We start from the raw sequence: 23,795 nt of genomic DNA on the forward strand, positions 1-23,795 counted from the left end.
CACCTACAGACGCCCCCGTTCTAACACAGCACAGAGTTAATCACCTCATTAGACTACACTAAAAAAATCATGATATTTGAACATTAAATTAATTCACCGCGTAATGAGAGCAATAAATTTTATTACGCTCATCTATTCAGAACATACCACACAATGTAAAACAACAAAAACCCACATCATGCATAACATCACTCAGCAGGGACTAATGGCACATAACAAACCGTATGCAATTGGCAATTGTCACACGCTGCGCTGAGAATAAAATCGAACAAATTCTCTATAGGCTACGACAAATGCACTCACTCTTTATTGCTTTACACCAATCACGCACCTATACCACCACCTTCTTAGTCAATTTATAAATTCAATGCGCTGCTCGGATTCCCGGTTCAGTTCAAGTTTGCCATTCAAGCGCGTCTGCAGTCGCAGTTAAGTTCGCTGTAGTTAAAAGGTCCGTATCATTCCGTACATATCTACATACATACGACGCTATTCGTTCGGCTCATGTACGTTGAACATTTCCATTCCTGTTCCCAAACCAACAAACTCAACTCCCCAAAAAATTCTATACCTTTGTTGAATTTGTTGGTTGGCCGCCGGCTGGCAGTGCGTCAATTGGTTTTCATACACATTCGTATTTAAAGTATTTGTTGGCCGTTTTTGTCCATTGTATGACTGGGTGCATTAGTAAAACTTTGTCTTGTTTGGAATTTTTTGTTTTTTCTTATTGGCTCTTGGTACGAGCTCGCGTGTGTATATAAATATGTGTGTGTGCATTAATCGCTAACACTTCGTCGATCTCATCTAAGCTGCTAAGTTGCTCTTTCTTCCCGTTGTTGGTTGTTGTACGTACATACATTTGGAGCTAAACTCGAGCCTATCGACCGCCGGACTATCAGTGCTTCAGTGGGTTTTTTTGACAGCGGGGACTACTTTTGCACTGCATTGCATAAAAAGTAGTTCAGTGGAGTGAACGGCTTCAGCAAGTGAGTGTCGCGCGTCAGTGCTGCTAAGTAGTGAAGCTTTAAGCCGCTAAAATATATTATATTAAATAATAACGGTGCTAATATAAAACACACTATTCGAGTGAAACCAAGTGGTGTGTTTTAAAGGTTTTGGAAAAATTTAGTACATCTTTTTTTTTTTTCTTTCAATGTGCAAATATCCTTGTGCGTGTAAAAAGTTATTGCACATATTTAAGTTTCAGTGTATGAAATATATGTAAAAGCAAAGACTTATAAGAAAAAATTAAACTGTAATGAGTGTGCGAATAAAAACCTAAATAGATGTCATAAAAATTATAGAACAGACTGCTGACTGAAAATAAATAATAATTCTAAAAAAAAAAAACAAATAAATATTTCTGAACACGCAAAAATAAGATTTGACTATAAAATAAATTGTTTACTTAAAAATAAATTAATATTTATTATATAATATCACGAAAATGTTTCTAAATTAATTGCAGTTAGAGAGGAGTATTTTGAGCGAAGCAAAAAAGGATACGAATAAAAGCAACAGTAAATAGATTGGATTAACCATTTTTTCACGGTAAGTGCTGCGGATAATAATGATAAAAGGGCAGCAAACTGCTCTAGTAAAGAGAATTAATTGTTTTAAAGGAAAAATAAGAGCATTAAAATGTATCTGTGCCAAAATCAGTTTGCACAATTTGTGTTAAAGAAAAACATAAGCCATATATTATACAATACGTAATTACAGAAGAAGAAGTTCTGTTCGCTTTTCTTAGCGAACAAGAACTAATTCAGTGAACTTGTAGCAACTTTTTAAGTGGTTGTTGGCTTAAGGGGGGCCTCTTATCAGTGGCTTCAAAAAAAGGAGTTTTTACTCAATTTTTTTTTTTGAGGCGAAAAAAGCAATACACAGGAATAATCTTTTGCAATTATTTGAAGGCCTGATTGAAGAGTAATAAACAATTTTTTAACATAAATTAAAAAACAAAATGGGGGGCATATGAGGGATCTCGCACAGCTTCTCGTCAATCGATTTTTTTAAGCCGACTGATAAGAGACCCCCTTAAATGAATCTCACTTAAAAATATTTTATGAGCGTAAATTTAAAATTTTTAAACTCAGAAAAATGAAAAATTCATGAACAGAAGTGGATACTCTTTATGGTGCTTTCTTGAAAGACTATTCGTCAGGTGATTTTATTCTCATTCTAAATTCTAAAAACTCTAAATAAATTTTAACTAATAAATAAGTTAATTTCTTCAAATTTAAAATAAAAACAAACAAATAATTTTTAATATAAAATGCAAAGCTTAGTCTTCGTGTTATAAGTGCAAATTATTTTTTCAATAAAGTGTTAGAACAAATAATCACTGCCCTCATGGCATGGCAGGCAAAGTGTACATCGTCGAGGGTATCTTTCACACTCAACGTTTTAAAGTCGAATTTTATGCTCCCTGCTCTTCTTTTCACTTCATCAACTTATTATATTCTACTCGTAAAATTGAATCCACCTTTTATATTCGGTGTCCCGCTAAAATAGCATATTTTGAATTTAGCGACAATTTTTTGTATTGGGTGTGTAGTAGGGCGGTCCGGTTTGTATGGAACACTCTTCCGACATATTTCCTAGCAGATTTATATTCCACATAATTTCGAGCCACCAAAATTTTGAAACAAGCTATCTTTAATTAATAAGGAAATGGTTATGATGATAGAAAGTGGAGAAAAGACGCCTTATGTTGATCTAAAAAATTTAAAACCAAAATAATTGTGAATAAATTGTTAATTGTAAATAAAAATTATGAAAAAAATGAATGAAAAATATGTATCGCATTTTTTTAAATAAACGCGTTGGTAATTTAAAAAAATATATGAAAAAAATTATAAATAAAAAATTATGAAAACAAAATTTTGAGATATGTTTTTTAATAAATGAGTTGGTAATTAAAAGAAAGTGATGAAAAAAATTATAAAGAATTAAAATGAAAAGTTTATAAATTTCATTTTTTAATAAATGCGTTGTTAATTGTAAAAAAATTATGAAAAAAAATTATAGAGAAAAATTTATGGAAAATTTTCTTTAATTAAATCTTGGAATGTAAATAATATTTTTTGTTCCTTTTGCAAAATTTGGATTAATTTACCTGCAAAACAACTACGTACCCTCTTTTTTTCTATTCAAAAATTAAAAAGTAAAAGTTTGTAATTAAAATGTAATGTGTGTTTTTTGTTTGTTTTTTAAATGAATACGTTCATGGTAGGTATGTAGGTTAGATGGCAAGAGTACTCCAGGTACACTACAAGTAACACTTACGTGCCGTTTTGATACCGTAATGTGGAGCACCACCTGTGAAAAGATTAAGAAAAAAACCGTCTACAGCTATCCAGTGCTGTTGATGTAGTTGAGGAGCGAAAAGGGATCTAGGCTGGAGAATTTCTTTAAGTCATCCCCAAAGGGCACGCTAAGGAATCTCAAGCGCCTAGCCGCCAGAGCCGGACAGTGCTCAACAGTCTCTTTCTCTGCAAGGACCCCACAGCTTCTACAATAGGGGTTGTACGGAAGTCCAAGCTTCTCCGCATGAGTACCGATCACCCAGTGACCAGTGAACACCACAATGAGTTTGGAAATTGAATAGTGTTCTCATCACCTTAAAGGCGTTTCCATCACCTTAAGCGTTCATTTTATATCGTATTGAGGCCATAGTGTTTTCGAAATAGCACACTATGAGACAGACCTCCATTTGTCCTGCCCTTTTTTAGAAAGAAATTGTGTAGTTTCCCTTTAACAACGGTCAAGGCAACACCAATGTCTGAGAATACATTCATAATTGTAAAAAATTTAGGAAAAAAGAAAAAATCCTGTAAAATAAATTTTTGTGTTTATTTTTTTTTGCAAGTTTAAGGTTTATTTCCTTATAAAAAATATGAAATACAATTTTAAAACAAAATGTAAAATAAAATTTTTTAATAAGTTTTTCTTAAGTGTAAAAAAATATATAAAAAAAAAACTATGAAAGAAATGTATGAATAAAAATGTATGAAAAAATATTATTTACATAAAAAAAAATTACGTACCTTCATTTTTCTTATTCATGTCTGTATTAAAAAAATAATAAGGTTCACAATACTTTAGTTAATATCAATTTTCATATTAACTGAAGATAGCTCCTGTGCGGCCGCCGTAGCCGGATGGGTTAGTGCGTCACTTCCATTCGGAAGTGCATAGGTTCGAACCTCCAAGCATCAAACATTAAAATGATAGAAAGAGTTGTTCCCAATAGCGGGGTGACCCCTCGCCAGACATTGGAAAACCTCCGAGTGTATTTCTTCTTTGAGAAGGACCCTCTGCCGTTCAGTTAGTTAGTTGGTTGGTGTAGATGTTGCCTGAGCAACACAGCTCAGACCCAATTAGTATAAAAGATGGTATTTTGATACACCATTGGTATAACCACTGCTTTTTTATTAGTCAAACCATCTAGATTTGACTATAAATGTGTCAATTTTCTTTTCTACAATTTCCTTCAAGTTTTGTCATCGAGTATTCGTCCAGCGTTCTATGCCGTAAAACACCCAAACTTGGGCACTCACATAGATAGTGAAAAACTGTTTCTCTAGATTCTTCTTGATTTCAACTTCTATATTTATTGTTGAATGGCCACCCCAAAAGACCAGTGACCGGTTATTGGTGACGCAATTTTGAAAATGTCTACCCGAGGCTTTCTTAACAATTCGTCAGTTCTCGATTTGTTGAAATTGGACCACATTTGTTAAGTTATTTTGCAGATATCCGTGTAAGTCCAACTGTCCACGGCCTACTTCTGGAACAGAGAGAAGATCTGCCTACCTATTACTACTGCTTTTGATTCGTTATAGGATGCCCCCTGTCTTGCCAATGCATCAGTTTTCTCATTTCCTTCTATGTTCCTATGGCCAGGTACGCAGAGGAGAGTGATGTCTGTCGTGCGTGTTAATGCATCAAGTTCTTCTTTGCATTGCCTGACGATTTCTGAATTGATTATAGGTGACTTCAATGCTAAGTGGGCTGCTTGACTATCTGAAAAAATACGTACTTCCGATAGTTGTTGCGGATAGTTTTTAATCATTCTGCAAGCTTCTCTTATCCCGAGAACTTTTGCTTGAAAAATACTATTCCAGTTCCCGAGGCGGAAGGATTTAGAAGTTTCGAGGTCTTTCAAATACACAGTCAGTGTAAAGTATGTACAGTTGTATTCTCTTTGACCACTGAATTCAAATTCCACTCGTTTCGCGTAGGTAACTTTATCTTAAACTCTATTCTGAAGTCTAGAGAAGCGGCGGTAAAATCTGATGGACTGCTAGTAAGCCTTTAGCTGTTTAAGGTAACCTGCCGTTCGGAGTTCAATGCCTTTTACTCAATGTGGAATCTGAATCTGCTAGGAAAAATGTTGAAAAAATAATGTGCAGCCTTGTTGTTCGATAGGTGTGTATAAACTTAGAGGCTTAGAAGCACACACTACTTCTAGAAATTATGAAATTTCAATACTCAAGTGGAAACGGCTCGAAAATAATGCTACCTCACTCCAAGAATATATACAAGTGAATTGCCTACCTTTTTTTTGAAACATTTGGATTAATTTACTTGATAAATAATTCTTCAACTGAGAAACGATATGTTGACAAAATTGCAGCAGTACTATTCTTATTAGTAAATTAGCTGATCATTTCTTTTTTACTGCTGTCAATTTTCTTACTTAAGGATTGCATTTATTCAAGGCATCTGTGTAAAAAAGTCTTTGCTCTTGCTTCATTACTATGACATAAATTTACTAAAAACCCAAACAATTTGTGTTATTCCTTTTAAGAAGTTATTTGTGTATAGTGATAAGTAAACTTAGTGTAGATGGCGTGATATGAGATATAGTTTTTTAATTTGAAAATTCATACTCATTATTAAAGTTTTAATGTTGTAAAATTTCATATCACAGTTCATCATTGGAAAAATTTTGCAAAGGAGCTTTTTGTGATTAAAAATTAGGAGAGGATATTATTGTAATGAAAAATAAATAAAAATAAAATTTTTTCGAGTAACTTTCTACTGACTGCTCATTAACCACTATTATACAATAGTATATACTGTATGCTTTATTAAATAGCACAAATCACCACTTTTAAAGCGTGCAAACCACTTCTGGCACGTTCGCTCAGATAGAGCATGCTCACCATAAACTTCCACCAAGATACGATGACTTTCGGCTGCTTTTTTCTTCATATTAAAATAATGAAGAAGAATTCCCCGCAAAAACACATTATTTGGCACGAAATTCGACATTTTCAAGTGTGGTAAAAATATTGTTGTTTACGCTTCAAATAAAAAACTTATACTGACGTTTGTGCCTTACGACAGTAGCTCTCCAATGAATGTTTGGAAATGTGGATCGATGGAATAATAATCAAGTTACGCCATCTGTTGTAAAACCGCACGAACTTATTCATAGTCCTATTACAAAAATCTAATACCAATATTTGTTATAATCTTCGACCTACATTTTTCCAAGAAATATCGATGCGTGATGGCTACATTTAATACTTTGTCCTTTTTTTTAATTTTTATACTCGATTGGAAACTTGATAGGATATAAAGTAAAAAAAATAAAGCATGTCATTTACTTTCCGGCTATTGTGCGCAGTTTCGTGCCAGCAGAATCAACAGTATTGTCACTAACGCATATATTTCTTCTGAGCGTCCTTCAAGATGCACAAAAACTCAAAAGGTGACAAGCATCATTAACAGGCATCCAATTCTTATTTGAATATATAAATATGGAAATGCTTGAATGCGTATGAATTGAATGAATTGAATTTTTGCCAAAACTAACGGGATGACATATTTTAGTGCTGCTGCAGCGCGTTTTACGTATTTTAACAATCATTGTTCTAAAACTATTATTGTTTATTGATTGTTTCCTTATTAGCTTGTACAGTTTAGAAATCGTGCAAGGTAGAATTAGTTATGATAATAAACGAATAAAATACACATAACTTTTGCGCTGTACAGCTGCATTAATTTATTTATTCCGTTACTCTGCGTATAAACGAAAATTTGTTCCGTATTTAAGTTCTGAATATTTGCACATAAAATCTATGAGGCCGTGGCTAATTATTATAATCTGAATATCAGGAAAAACTGTAAGCAAGCGTACTGAGCACAGTTTGAATAAAAGCAGCCTCATTTAAAGCTAGCTGCAAAAATGAAGCTAATGACGTTCTCCTTCGATTCGTAGTGAAGAAACTTTGTCTCTAGATCAAGCAGAAAGTTTACTCGAAGTTTTGATAATAGTGATCTAGTAGCTCTACAAGTATTTGTTTAGGAAGTAAAATACTTTGCATAAAAGTGAGGTCCTTGTTTCAAGTTTCTTTTCTTTAAATTATAAATAGTATATATCTTCTAGGAATATCCACTTTATTTATTTATTTACTGAAATATAATTATAAATGATTACACTGCCCAATTAACACGTTCCTTGCCACGTGAACTGTTTTCCGTACACGCTAAACTGTATTTGAATGCCAAGCTGAATTTTTGAATTTAAAGAGTTTTCGTCTAAAATTTAATACTCGGTAAGCGGTAACATCCTTTTATATGAAGTATTGATATTTGCAGCTATTTTTTTTATTTAAATAATTTTAATATTTTTAATTATGGAATATATATAAGAAAAGTATAGGGTTTTTCAATTGGCGCGGGTCAATTTTGGCGCTCTGTGGCAGCCATTTTGTTTTGGTGACATCTGTCAAATCTTTTGTTTATTATTCAGTTGCTTATGTCAAATCATCATGGCAAGTTACACGATTGAACAGCACGTTCAAATGATAAAACTTTATTTTGCAAATGAGTGTTCATTAACGCAAACGTTGCGCGCATTGCACCCTTTTTTCGGTAGACGTGGTGGCCCTTCCAATTTCTTATGGCCCATATTGAACCATATGGACCTAGAGGACACGCTACGTGCCACACAGCAAACGCCATTTTATTCCATTTCAATATCTACCCGCCCTTATTGAAAACCCCTTTATAAGCAGCTAGCTGCAAAGGCTAAATTTATGTAAGGTGTCATTTTAAGATCGCTTCTTTTTACTCTTCCGAAGGTAATATAAGACAGACAAATATTTATTAATCCTCTTTTCCATAAGCCAATGTTATTTTTTTTTCTGGTGCTGAAAATAATCTCATATCCCAGCTCATTAGAACTTTTCTAGTACTGAGAAGGGTTTCCTCCATATCTCAAGTATGCTCTAGATATTTATTGAGTAATTTCATTCTTATCTTTGTATGAGCTTACCTGGTCCGAAAAATATATTATTTGTTACCTTAACGTATTTTCTTCCTGCCTCAAGCAACATCATTGGCTCTCAGCACTTAAGTTTTACACCTCCATAAACTTCTGCGAAGGAAGATTAGATCGAAGGAGTGGAAATATATTCACTGTAAAGTTTCTTAGCGACTAGTTAACGAAATTTAGCGTAATTTCGAAATAAAAAGAATAATATCTTTAAAATTGAGTTCAAAAGATTTAAAAACTCTTATCACTTCGAGCTTAATTAAACAGCTCTCTTCAATGTTTTATTGCTTGCATTTTCGTTGTCTCTCGCTTTGTTTAACTTGTCCTCCGTCCAGTCAGTACTCATTTTTCGCTGGCACCCTTTTTTATACCAAAGGTCGATCTCGCTTATTTCTATTGAAGTCCGCTTATTTCGTAGCCTCTTTGTCAATTCCAAATGCATACGAAAGGCAAATTTTTGGAGTAGCACAGTTTGATGAATTCAGTTCAGCGTTTCCTGATTAAAGGAAAAAAGTGCATAACATTACTTTATTTATTTATGTTATGTGTTTTACTAATGATTTTTATTCATTTTGTAGAAGTGTTGTGGAATTGCATGAAAGGATATATATAAAGGGGTACTAAGAAATTTTCATTTGATATTTTAAGTTGTTTTAAGAAACAGTTTTTGTTTTTTCAATATAATCGCCACTCGCTCTCCATAAGGTCTGCTACCGTTGTGCGCTTTAAACGTCTTCGGGAAGAATCCAACCGAAATAAACTAGATGCTGCGCCGTGCCTTTGTAGTCGCTGTTTGTGAGATATGACAAATTGCTTTGACACTTCGGCGACAGTTGGCAAGCTAAGATCACGATGAAGGTCGCTATTCTTTTCATACTATGGTGCTTTTACTATGCTCTTCAGGAATTTCTTTTGCAGGCGCTGGACAGAGATAATGTACTTTTGGCTAGCGTATCCGCAAAATTGTATGCCGTAAGTCGAAACCGGCCTTAGTGTTTGCTTGAAATTAAATGATTTGTTGCGGATTGACGAGCTTGAGCGCCTACTAATTATTTTATATGGAGGGCAATTTCAACACCGTAAGCAAAAAAAAAACATTGTTAAAAAGGAACTAAATTTTTGAGGCCCTCCGAGCCTCGAATGGGCTATAAAACTGCAAATATAAAAGTTTTTCCAAAATTTTGGTTGAAAATTTGTATGGATTTTTTTTAAATATTTCTGAATTTCGTACAAGGCCTTGAACTTTTCTTCATATGGGTTTTGCTGAAAAATTAGCTGTATTTTTATGATTATATTTTAGGTTAAATTTTATTTTAAAAAATTGTATGTCATAATTTATAATCACTAGCGGTGTATGGCCTGTTTTTGTCGGGTGTATATAAGTTACACGCTCCCGTAGCTGGATGGGTTGGTGCGTGACTACGATTCGGAATTCACAGAGAGAACGTAGGTTCGAATCTCGGTGAAAACACCAAAATTAAGAAAAACATTTTTGTAATAGCGATCGCCCCTCAGCAGGCAATGGCAAACCTCCGAGTGTATTTCTGCCATGAAAAAGCTCTTCATAAAAATATTTGCCGTTCGGAGTCGGCTTGAAACTGTAGGTCCCTCCATTTGTGGAACAACATCAAGACGCACACCACAAATAGAAGGCGGAGCTCGGCCAAACACCCAAAAAGGGTGTACGCGCCAATTATATATATATATATATAAGTTACACGCTTTCTCAAGTCAATCAGCTGCACTGATGTCATGCATAGAAATCCCTCTAAGGGAATCCCACACGTGAAAAAATAAGAAGAAGAAACACATTTTCAGGAGTTCTCGTATTTCAAGTTGAATCTAAGAACCCTGCGACTAACAGTCAATACACCAAAAAGTTGAATACTTTAATGCATTCTTCTGAATTTCGTGCAAAGTTTAGAACGTTTGCTCTTATGCGTTTTGTCTAAACAAATTACTGAGTTTTTACTAAAAATGTGATAAAATTAAACTTAAAAAATTAAATGTCAAAATTTATAATTACAAGCAGTGCGTGACCTTTTTTATCGAATATTAGTTGCATACTTCAACTGCACTTCGGCCATGCATGGATTTCTCTATAAGGGAAGTCCACTTGCACAAAAATAAGACGGAAAAGACATTTTCAACATTTCCCATACTTCAAATCGAACCTTAAAACCCTCTGCCTAACAATCAATATGCCAAGCACACGCATACTTGAGCCTGCGCACTTTAATTATCTCTGTGATTAAGTGATATAGAGAACCAGGAAATTGTCGTGCTTTTGTTCACTTCATGCACTTTTTATATCATAATGACTATTTGCTGAAATAAATTCATTATTGAAACTGGATTGGCAGTGTAAGAAAGCTAGTAACAAATGCTGGAAACGAAATTTATATGCACTGAATGGCTAGTTTGTCCAGAATTTTTATGACAAATGACAAGGTATGCAATTATCAGAAGTATCAAATTTGTTGGAGTCAAGCTTTAATGTACTCATACACATACGTACACATCAGTATTTGTATGTATTTTCCATAAATAATACCGGATTTGATAACCTGCTACAACGGCACAGCTTCCAGGGGTAGTAGAAGAAAATAAAAGCGGAGTAATGTAGATGGTAACAAAAGGTATTAGAAATTCAAAGAATTATGTCATTTCTATGCGTCTGCAAGGAAACGCTGAGGTTGAATATTTTTTGTACATTTTTTTTTGCAAGTCGAAATTCGCAACAACTGAATCGCCGTCTTTAAACTAAATGGCCGAGGTCGAAATGCTTTTAGCACTTACTGCAGAGTTTATTTACAATAAAACAATGTAGCACTTTGAGCACAGAAGATATTTTTCTTGTACTTGTGTTTTTTTTTCTTTGCCTTCGTTTCCTCCTTGCCTTTCTGACTTACTTTGACGGCATTGAACGGCCTTTGGTTTTGTTTGCAGCTTCTTTAAACATCATTGTTTGTCAAGTAATAAATTTTACTTTCATCTTGCGCGCTGCACACTAACACACGCTTTCGCTGGCTACTTGTTTGGCTATCCGTTAGATGGCTGCACACACACATGCGCATGTTTGCGCAAGCCATTGAACGATAAAACCAAATAAAAGACAATTAAAAAAGAAAACAGTTTGAGCTTATGCTAATAGGAATGCTAATTAAAAGCAAAAATGCACCGCCCAGACGTTTATTTTTAATAAAAATTTAATTTAATTTTTAACAATAAAATTTGTTAAAAAGGAAATAACAAAATAAAAAATTAAAAATTCGTAAAAATTTAGTTTTCAACCAAAATTAAGTAATTAAAAATATAAAAAATAGTTCCAAAATGTAAACTAAAAACCCAGAAAGCCAAACGTACGTCATAAAATGCCACGAAAATTTGCACATGAAAAGTTGCTGTGCAACAAAAAAAAGCAAAAAATTTGCACAACTCATTGCCATTTGAGTCAGGGGAATGTAATATGCATATTTGGGCAAGCGGAAGAGCAACAACAAACAAAGTAGTCGTCGCATTCAACAGCATAGTAATCAGTTTGACCATGGCATAGGCAATAAATTTCAAGAAGAATATCTCCACTTATCCGTGACAGAGGCTGCACACAGCGGCGTGTCATTGTAGTTTGCGGGTCAATTCACAATGATGAGTAGCCCCAAATTTAAATTCAAAATTTAACAATGCACAGCTTTTTCCTCTCTACGATCTCCAAATCGTTTTAATGTCACATCCAATTTTAATTGACAATGCGCGACACAATGACTTCTATGACTGCCAAGCGCACAAAAACACAAAAATAAAGTAGATATGTTTATAGCGGCATAGCCAAATAAGCAAGCAGTGCAAAAGCATAGTATGCAAAATGCATGTCAATGTCAGCGCTGCAAACTGAAATTACATAATAAATGTTTTGCATTCGCAAAAAGGCGAGATATGAATCTTGCGCGTACGAGCGAAAGCCACAAACAAGCCCACATACAGCCAAACACACGCACACATCTGCTGTGGTTTCTAAACGCATAGAGCAACTCAAAAAATAAGTAAATGAAAAACGAGAACAAAAAAGATTAAAAATAAAAATAAATAAAAGTCAAACAAACAAACACTCCGATTATGATAAGGAAATAAAAATTAAAAAAAAAAAACGCGCGGGAAATGTGGAAGTGTTTGCTCGCTGAGTTATTGATATTTGGCCTTAGCGAAGTATCCAATTAAGTAGTTTAGGAGCAATAAAAAGGTTAAAAGTAGCATTTAACTGCAATTTAAGGCTGAGTTAATAGAAGTGAAATAAAGCACAGGTTTTCTAACGAATTTTCCAATAAAACTGAGAGTTCTTGAATTTAAAAAAATAGTTAAAAAACTAAAAAAAACGCTTTAATGACAGAACTGGAAAATAGAAAATGATGTTTACTGTAAGGGTGAAATAATTAATAGAAAATAACACTGTGGTACAAAAAAAAAGTTGCAAAAAAACTTTGGATCGGACATGGTGAGGGTTGTAGCTTATGAAAAACTGAAAAGAATGGTATGTATTAAATTTTGAATACACCCTCAAAATCTCGTTTTAGAGCCAAAAAACCGTTTTTAGGCATACTCATGTACAAAATACATCGTACCTTTGTCATTTTTTGACGAAATTAAAATTTTTTTTTTCATTTTCCAGCTAAAAGCTTAACCTTTCCAACCGTGGAAGAATTTTTTTATTATCTTTTGGATTCATGGAGATAGAGACCAAAAACCTTCAAAAAATTTGATTTTTTTACTTATTTTTCAACTTTGAGACTAGTTGGTAGCTTTAATTTTATATAAAACATCTATTTTCTCTTACTACATCAAAAGTGTGTTTAATTTTGCTTTTAATGACCCCTAATTCAAAAGAATTCGTTAGAAATTATCCAAGGAATTGCGTTTATAAGATTATAGTCACTTTACTAGTTTTACAAGTAATGTGATATTTTTTCTATTCTTACTTCCTCGTATTTTTTTTTGCATTTTATGCACTTTTCTATACTTTTTCCACAAGTACATTACTCAAACACAATTAAGTCCATTATACTGCACTTGGGTTCCCTTTTTAATTTTCTTTAAATCTACCCAACCCCGAATAAGTCTGAGTAGATCTTGTGTTGCCAAGGAGCCAAGGTGGTCGCTACTTAATACATCAGTGCCAAAGACCTCAAGTCTGATTCGTGCGAAGGTCAGGCAGATGCACAAAATGTGGTCCGCTGTCTCATTCTCCTCTCCACATGCCCGCCACTGGGCAGAGTGCACTACCTGAGATGCCTACCTCTTCCATGTGCTCTGCCCATAGTGGTCCGTCATCAGTCCAACCAGCTGCCCACACATTCCCTTCTGCTTAATGAACATGACAGGTAAAATCAGTTTTGTTCATCTGCAGCCTCTCTCTGTCTGCCAACGGCCTCAGAGCCCATTCTAGCTAAAGAGTCAGAGATCTTGTTACCCGCCATACCCACGTGTCCCGGGACCCATGTTAGCATCAGGATATTATGTCTGCCAACATAGTTTAATGTGAATTTACAGTGCTCAACTACTCTTGAAGTGGTTGAAGGGCTGTCTAAGGCTTTCCACAACAAAGTTCATCGCTTCTTGAACAGCATACACCTCCGCTTAAAACACGGATGCGTGTATTCCAAGAGGGAAATGTAGTTTTGTCCCGCTTTTTATGTTAATCTCCTTACATATACATTAAGCTTCAAAAGTATGTATACATCACATATTTATAATTTCAATTATTTTTTTTTTATAAAAATATAGTTCATACTACAACAAAACCCATATTAAGCTAAGTTTTGAACTTTGTATAAAATTTGTGAAAATTAGGCAACTTTTCAACTTTGTAGAATATTTTCAGGTATGCAGTGTGAAGTTCATTGAATTTACTTCATTTTAATTTTAAACTTTACTTTACTTACATTTAATAGTAAAGTGCAAGTTTCAGGTGGTTTAAAATTTGCATTGATTTTTGAAAATTTTTTCTGCTGACAGTGTCGGAAGTTTTCTTCAATATAACAAAAAAAGTAAAGTAGGCGTTAAATGAGGAAAATGCAGAAGAAGCCAAAAGAAAAAAATCTAATTATTACTTTACATTTTTTAAATTATTATCTATTAGTTTTTTGAACAACCACAAATCACAGAAAACGGAGAAAGAACAAAACATAATATTTATAAAAAATATATTTGTCTAGTTAGAAAAAGGGCAAAATAAAGCAAGTAAGAGCTATTTTTATACGTGTATGTGTGTATAAACATATATTTAAAGTTTTCGTATTTCTTTATCGCTCCATATTCCGATTAAACAATGCTTTTATCTTTGCACGCGCACTGCTGCGATCACTATAGACATTTTAATATCTTCCCATGCAAATATTTCAGGAACGAGTCGACTTATTTGACAATTTTGGGTCAATCTACTCGCCAAGCTTTTTGTTTTGATACATATATACTTCAACTCTGCAGCAATAGTAGTTCGGTCAGGTTAAAAAGTATCTTTCATACATTCAGCTGAAGTCATTCCAAAGACTTAAGCAGCGAACTTGCGTTAATGGCGGACGGAGCAAAAATTATTTGTAATTAATCTATAAATAGAAATAATAATTCTATAAATAGAAAATGCGAGAATTTTTACAAAAATGTAGCTGTACACGTCAATGGGTACAGTATCCAAAGTACTTTATACATGTTTGTTATATTTCTGGTAATCTATGGATGCCAAGCCGAAAACATCTTTTGGGAACAAGTGCAGTAGTTTTGGAAAAACACTCTGCATAAGCCGAGACAAATGACAATCAAAAGGTACCGGAACTGGAGAATGAGATGGGTGCAATGAAAATTCGTTTGCATAGTTTTATAAATAGTTTTTATGTGCTGATGAGAACGAGCGTTGTAATGGTGCGTGCACTTCTGTTCGGTGTTTGGACGAACTCCTCCTCCCATTTGTGGTGTGCGTCTTGATCTTGTTCCACAAATGGAGGTACTTATACAGTTTTAAGCCGACTCCGAACGGCAAATGGTTTTTCAAGAGGAACTTTTTTATGGCAAAAATACACTCGAAAGTTTGCCATTGTCTGCCGAAGGGCGACCACCGCTATTAGCAAAAATACTTAACGATAGTGGCTTATACTTAAAAACTTTGGCAAAGAAAGAATGCACCAATGCAAATCAAGAATGTAGTAGCAGCAGTCACGACCATTTTTTTAATTTTATGTGTTCCTAAATTGTCGAACTTTGTTAGCGCAAGGAGAATTCAAGCAATAACAAAATACACGCCATTGTTTTTTTGCCGTACTGCTGATGAATTTCACAGTAAACGTAAGTAGGTGTATAGTAAATTATATATTATACTTGCTACTACAAAATCTATCCTAAAATGATTTCTGTTTTTTTTTAAATGAAGATTAATAGATAATAAAAAACCTATTGCCCACTATTTGACTACGCGATTCTCATTGCAACATCAGCAGACTTAAAACACAAACTCTATTTTTCGTATTTTTCCCCCTTATTTTTTTTGCTTGCATTACTTGGTGGGTGAATGGTGCTTGATGGTATTTGCGATTTCCAAGTACGTAATTTCCATGAATTCTTCACACCTTTCAAAAATAAATACTCGTATTCATACTCAAAATGCAGCTACCAACTTTATAGGTTTGCAAATAAAATTTGCTATTACTGTACCTACAAACTTTACCCACATGAAAACACTCATAAAAGCCACGAACAACAATGTGATTACTGCACGATCATGCATTATTTATTTTCAAAATGGATCTGCATATGCTACCAAGAAGCAAAATAGATTTTACCTGCTTATTTTGCATTGATTTTTATAATTTTTTCTTTGTGTTTTCTTTGAGTTTTCTATTTGAAATTCTTTTTCCCTCCTTAAAGCAATTTTCCAGTGGTAGTGTGCAATGGTCTAAAAGTTGAAAATACCATGTTTTGAACGTGAAGCGATAAGGAATTCCATGCACAAAAAAAAGGTATCACTTCATTTATTGCAAGTGTTGGTCGAAGTGTTTTTGTTGGCACTGGTGCGACTATGGTTTGCGTGCCTAAGATTTCTAGGTGCGTTCAAATGTTGCATTGAATGTTGCTCGCATGAATGCGTAACATGCGTTGAAGGCTATAAATGCTGTTGTTGCATACTGGTATTTCCATGCATTTGGCTCTGTGCTCGTACATAAAACTACATATAAACATGAGAGTAAATATTTTTTATACGTTCATATACAAATAGTCACTGATGGATGCTGAGATTAATGCGGGTGTGTATTTCGTCATATCTTGATGTCGACGCATTGAAAATATTGTGAATATAAAAATGTACGTCAACTATTGGCGACAGTTTTGGAGCTACGCTGGAAACTAAGAAATAGTATTCTAAACGAGATAGTGGCATTTTTAAATGACAAAATTTAAGGTTGGAATATAAGAAGCTTGGAAATTTGAAAAATTATCTAAGCAAAATTTATATTGGAAATAAATATCCACTTGTAAAAAAAAAAAAAAATCTGTGTAAAATCGCATAAGCAATGAAAATCGACAAATCTATTAGAAATATACTTATTTTGAAGATGATACAAAATGATCTCAGATTTGGGAATGCGTTCTGCGCGGTACATAATCATTCGATCGCCCCAGCGTTAGTTTTCACTTTGACGAAATTGCATGCATCGTCATAAGCATTTGAAAAGATAGCGTTTCATAAAGTAGCATTAGCCTTAAGCGTTTTACACACAAGCTGTGTGATTATAGCGACACAAGTTGCAAAAACTTGCGCATGCAAATAAAAATATGCTGAGTTTTGAGAAAAATTTATTTTATTTAATTCACATCAAATTTGTGATTAAACTGCCCACAGGGAATGAGTGGAAACTGGACGCGTTAAGGGGTTAGAGGTAGTCAGAATTTTCAAAAGTTGGATTTTTTTTACATATTCTTAAAGTGTAATATCTTAGAAATATTCTGTGAAAATTTGAAGTGAATCCGTCAAATACTTTCGAGTTATTCAGCAATTAACAAAGGGGGCTAGGGAGCTCTGGAGCGTTCGAGCGCAAGTAGCTAAATTTTAAAAGCGTTTCTCTTAAAACTATGTTTTTTTGAACTGTTGATCACTGTAACTTAAAAACCGCTTGGTCGATAATAATAAAATCAATAAAATTTACACCGTTGAAAGTTTCAACTTCTTCATCAGGATTTCGAGAATTTCTGAATATGCAGTTTTATAGCCTATTCAGGTTTAGTATAAGAAAGTGATTTTTCACATTTTTTTTTTTTTGCTGAGGTGTCACGCCTTTTCTTTATACAAAGTGTAGCATATGATCGAATATTAGATTATATGAGAGAAAAAACTAGTGCCTGATCGAAGGATTTTGTTTTTCAAAAATTTCGATTTTGTTTGAAACAATTAATTGTCGGTTTTTGCTCGAAAATCTGAACAATATTTCCTATTTTTGAAAAAAAGAAAGCTTCGCTCAGGCACAAGATTATCTTTTAACAAAACTAATTTCTGATCGAAGAATTTTTTTTTCAAAAATTTCGATTTTGTTTTGAACAATTAACTGTGGGGTTTTTCTCGAAAATCTGAAAAATATTTCCTATTTTTGAAAAAAAGAAAGCTTCGTTTAGGCACAAGATTATCTTTTAATAAAACTAATTTCTCTTGTCCGATTGAGTTTAGATGAATCTCCAAGGACTTGTGATGATCACCGCAAGGGACTTCTGGAGAAACGGGCTCCACACAAACAGCGCGAACTTTTACAATTATTATTATTTTTTCTTTTAAATTTTGCTAAATGCAAGTCAAGTGATGTATTAATGCTATGTTGTTATTTACATAAAATAAAGCAAAAGACTAGCAAATAAATACAAAAATTTATTGAAAATCGGGCCTCTGGCTACAACTAACCCCTTAAGGAAAGGGGTTACATCTCTTACGCAGAAGGCTTCAAACTCGACTACTTGGAGGATTGAAGAGTTGTGTGTTCTGAACATGTATTTACCCTAATCTCTATTAAAATATACCCCTGTGGTTTTTTCTCATATACACGGCGTACAACATTTTTTATGAAAATATTTTTATAAAATATTTTTTTATACAAATATTATTCAAAATATAACAAAAGCCACCTAACGCATAATTTCAAACGTTGTACAAAATTTTAAAAAAATTTTGAAAGTTTCAACTTCTTCATCAGGATTTCGAGAATTTCTGAATATGCAGTTTTGTAGCCTATTCAGGTTTAGTATAAGAAACTGATTTTTCACATTTTTTTTTTTTTTTGCTGAGGTGTCACGCCTTTTCTTTATACAAAGTGTAGCATATGATCGAATATTAGATTATACGAGAGAAAAAACCTACACCATCCACAAAAAAAAATACAAAAATCAACAGTAGCTTAGGCTGTAAAACTGCATATCCACAACCATTCCAAGCACTTTGACTAAAAAGTTGAAATTTTGAAAATCTTAGAAAATTTGGAAAATCTCTACAAAGTTTGAAACTTTGCGTTATAGGTTTTTGTTGTAATATGTTGTAGAAAAAAAATTAAAGTTGCGTTTATAATATTCAAACGAGGTATAAATGGGAAGAAATAGTAGAATACAAATTAATAGTAGTAAGGCCAAGTTCGGTTAGCGAGTGTCCTAAATTATTCAGCGACTTCCTGTGGCAAAATAAAAGTTCATAATTTTCAAACTGGCCATATTATATTCTTCCCATATATTTGCTTATTGTATTATTGTAGAATAATAAACAAATTCAATTAGGCAGCCGTAGCCGAATGGGTTGGTGCGTGGCTACCATCCTGAAGTGCACAGACTCTAAAGCTTGTACACGAAACACAAATTACTGGAAACAGTTTTGTCTAATGACGAGTGTTCTAGAGGGCAAGTAGATCAAAATTCACACTGATTTTTGAGAATTTTTTTTGGTTGTGGCCTTGTGTATTTTCTCCGCTCCATTTAACGCCTACTACACATTTTTTTATATGGAAGAAAACACCCAACGTAGCCAACAGCAAAGAATTATCAATAAGAAACCCAATTTTTAAACTACTTGAAATTTACATTTTATTGTACCAGAATTTAATGATCTATAAAACTGTGCACCAGAATTCACTCTAAAAAATTCGGAGAAAAAAATTTGAAATTTTGATGATAATTTGCCGAATTTTTACAAACTTAATATAAAGTTCGAAATAACGCGTTAGACCGTTTTTGTTTTCGTATAAACTATATATATACAAAAAAATAATACAAATTAAAAAATAAATAAACAAATAGTCAAAACTTGTCAATATGTGATGTTCACTTTCTTTGTTCTGATACTTCATCGTTTGGCGCTACAGCTTCTTGTGAGCTTTGGCCTGCTGAACAGTACATCTTCGTGCTGCTCTATACGTTGCCGTTTCCTTCCAGTGCTTTAGATTAGGTTTTTCCAAGTCTTCTTTCACTTCTTCTATTCACCTCGATCTTGATCTTTATTTTTGCTTTATTTGTGTATGCGTTCGCTTCCAGAATTTTCTTTTGGGCTCTTGAACTGTACATTCTCATAACGTACTACATTTTCGCCATTAATAAGTTCGTCCAGTTCGTCATTTGATCGTATGCGCCATTCGTCTTGTGCAATTCTGGTTGCACCAAATATTTTTCTGAGAACTTTCCTTTCAAATGTTTGCAGTTTTTTTTATTTTTCACTCCACGTTCATGTTTCAACTCCAGGGAACAGCACCGTTCAAATTACGGTTTTATATACTATTATATACCTATGAAATTAGACTTTTTTCAATTGCAAACGTTTATTAACAAAAAGTGGTTACAAATTTAATCTTCAAAATAATAGCCATCGCTAGCGACACATTTTTTCCATCTCTCAGGCAATTTGTGAATGCCGCGCCAAAAAAATTAGCCGTCTTTGGCCGCAAACCAATCATCGAGCCATTTTTTGGCTTCTTCGTGAGAATTGAAGCGCTGCTCGGAAAGTGCGTGGCCCATCGATGCAAACAAATGATAATCGGAAGGCGCCAATCCTGGTGAGTAAGCCGCATGCACCAGCGGTTCCCAATCGTACGTCTCCACCAATTCCCGGGTCGCTGTTGTTCGATGTGGCGGTGCATTGCCATCAATAACAATTACTTTGTGACGCCGATCGGCATATTCTGGGCGTTTTCGGTGGATAGCGCTGTTCAAATCGGCCAATTGTCGTTGGTGGCGTGCACCTTCAACTGTTTCACCTGGTTTTAATAGCTCGTACCAAATCATATCACGCTGATCCCAGAAAACACACAGCATTGCTTTGCGGCCGAAGCGATTTGGCTTGGCCGTTGTTTTTGGCTTGTGGCCGGGCGGACCATACGATCGTTTACGCTTGGGATTGGAGAAATACACCCATTTTTCATCACCCGTAACGATTCGATGTAAAAAAGACTTCCTTCTATAAGCATTTGATGAGCTTTAGAAGTGACAAATATGCATTGTTGTATGCTTATATATGATTATTATTATTTATTATTTTATTTTTGGCATATTGTGCTTTTTTCTATCATCGTAAAAAAATAATTTATTCTTTTCTAATCGACATCAGTAATAGTCGTATTTATAGCTATTTTTTGCTGTAAACACTTTGCATATTTTTTATATTTTATTTGTCACTGTGTTTTTATAGCACGCTGTGCTTTTGTTTTTTACTCTTTTCCCGATCGTTATTTGGTAAGCAATCAACATGCCTTCGCGCTTGCGACACTATCCGATTGATCTTTGTCATGTTCGCATTCTAATTTAAGTCCACAGATTTGTTTGCATGATTTTAAAATTGTGCAAAAATGAGAACACTCAAACGCCTATGGCATTGTGTGAGCAAGCCTATAGAACATGAAACATAGTCAGCCTGACAATTAAAAAGGGTGCAGCCACAGCAAAGAATTCAAAACAAAATAGACGCAGCGCGCCAAGCAGGCTTATCTATGTACGTACTCAGCTTCTGCCTAAGTCTCACTGCCACTACTGCACGTCTCGCACTTAAAGCTGCCTTCTAACTCAATCTGTGCCTTAGCCACCACAGTCAGCGCCTTAGAAGTTTTAATTTCTTTTGTTTGTGTCTTTTGTTTCAGTCATTGCATAAATTAGCAACGAAAAAAGCCGCTAAAATAAAAGAAAGATTACAGAAAACATTTTGCAACGCCATAGAAACGATCATCAGGCAAACAGGCCTATTGCACCGCCCCTTATGGCCAGGTGTTGAAATCGTTGTTCAAGTTCAACGCAACGAGTAATCGTGCCGAGCGCGCCGCGCCGCGCTGCTTGTTTGCCGGTCTGGTTTTTCGGGGTGCCACTCATTGGCTGTTCCAAGGCGTTGTAAAATTTCAATGGGATATTTAAAATTTGCATCTTAGATACATTTAATAGCTACAGCGATTAAGTGTTCTCACAAACACTCCATCACATTCCGCACCACTCCAGTGCTCTGGCATCAAGGTGTCATTGGCACTACACGATATTTGCGTTTAATTAGTTGAAAAATGGCACAGCTGCTTTCTAATTAGGCTGCAAGTATACAAGTGAATGATATGCAAATTTAACAAGAAATGCGATGCTGATATTTTTAAACCTTTTAAGTATGTCATTTTAAGCTAACATCTGTAATATTCTACTCAGATTTTTATTTATATTTAAATTTTTTTATTTTTGTTTAGAAGTAATTTATATTTTTTAACCAGACCAGAATTTTGTTATTATCCAAGTAATTAATTCAGCGTGACGGGAAATTTTTCTTGCTTGATTTTTTTTATTTTTACTCCAAACCAGATTGAATACGAGTTGCTAGGAAGTTAAAGGAAATTAATTAAAGCTAATATACCCACACATACACATATGCACTTTTATAAATAATACACCCTATGATCAGAAAGTACCGGGAACTTTTAAATACGAGTTGCTAGGAAGTTAAAGGAAATTAATTAAAGCTAATATACCTACACACATACACATATGCACTTTTATAAATAATACACCCTATGATCAGAAAGTACCGGGAACTTTTAAATAAAAGAAAATAGTGTTAACTTTCAGGCAAATTTATTTTAGCTCCTTCAAAATATGACCTGTCTGAAGCAACACACATGTGCCAACGTTTAACCCAGTCTTCCATGCACCCCTGGTAGGCCGACGAAGGGATGACCTTCAGCTCCTCCAAAACAGTCAACATCACCTTCCCGGTACTTTTAGGTCATAGAGTACCTACTTAATATTTGTCATTAGCTTAGAAGACACACATATATTAGGGAACCAACCAGAAAAAAATGGCATTACAAATCCCCGTTCCAATTTGTATTTTTATTTTTATAAGAAATATTGTCTCGCGACTGCTGTAGCCGCTTGATTAGTGCCTGATTACATTTCGGTATTGTCAGGGTACCTCCATTTGTGGAACAAAATCAATACGAGCTCCACAAATTGGAGGATGAGTGCGACCAAAGGCCCAGTAAAGGATGCGCGTGCGAATTGTGTATATAAAAATATGAACATTAGGGTGATCCATTAAAAATCTGATTAATTATTTTTTCAGTTTCACCCCCTCAATTGAACGTTTTGTCTGAATTGGCTAGTAACATATGAGTCGAATTTCAGATTACCCTATATATTATATATACTGTCACTCACAGCTTATTTGATGCAGCCAAAAAAATTATTAAAATATCAAATATATTTTATGGTATTTCCATTACAGAAAAAAATCTTATCAATTATTATCAATAAAAAAATTGTTAAATATCATGTTTTATTTAATAACAAAAAATAACAAAAAATGTTTCTTCATAAGAACATATTCTTCTCCGCAAATTAAAATAATTCACTTACAGCTTCGAGGTCACAGCTTAAGTGATGCCCTATTTTAAAAGTATTCAAAAAACATAAACACTTTAATATTTCGATTTCATGATTACAGCTAATACTTATTGGGGTATCCCTTTTGATTCAGAACAGCTTTTTATCTGGAACTCATAGATTCTACAAGTTTTGCTATATAATAGAAACTATGTAATTTTATTCCATTCTTCTTCTAGTGCCCGTTTCAGATCAGAAGCATTAGAAATATTGTGGTTTTTTATTTTATTTTCCAGCACTGAGTACAAATACTCAATAACGTTGAGATCTGGACTCTGTGCAGGTGGCTGTACTACATGTGGGCAGTTCCAGATAAGCCAAGTTTTTACCATGCTTTGTCTTGGTAGAACCTTAACGAATCCCTAATGCCCATTTTAGCCGTACTTTGTACGATGCCTGAATAGGACATGCAACTCCATGCCATCACACTGCCTCCGCCGTTTTTAACTGTAGAGTGCAAATTATATGGTTGAAGCGCGGTGTTTGGTTTTCTTCAAACGCAGCACTTCCCATCAGAAGTTAAATTAGCTTTCATCCGCAAAAACAACGAACTTCCACAAAACGAAATGTCTTTGTTCAAAGGTAGTCTGCAAAA

At 34.2% G+C, this 23,795-nt stretch overlaps 1 protein-coding gene across 8 annotated transcripts in view; it reads left to right on the plus strand.

Moving 5' to 3' along the window:
• Positions 1-362: 362 nt before the first annotated feature.
• The window catches only part of LOC128863343 (uncharacterized), a 62,213-nt gene continuing 38,780 nt past the window's right edge, over positions 363-23,795 (plus strand). Inside the window, exons 1-2 of one of the 8 annotated variants that reach the window (XM_054102462.1) lie at positions 363-451; positions 1,469-1,551. The gene's annotated coding sequence lies outside the window, so the exon portion shown is untranslated. The other 7 variants (XM_054102467.1, XM_054102468.1, XM_054102465.1 and 4 more) reach the window with 7 other exon arrangements.

The sequence above is a fragment of the Anastrepha ludens genome, chromosome 5 (assembly GCF_028408465.1).
Source record: "Anastrepha ludens isolate Willacy chromosome 5, idAnaLude1.1, whole genome shotgun sequence".
Classification (NCBI taxonomy): Eukaryota; Metazoa; Arthropoda; class Insecta; order Diptera; family Tephritidae; genus Anastrepha; species Anastrepha ludens.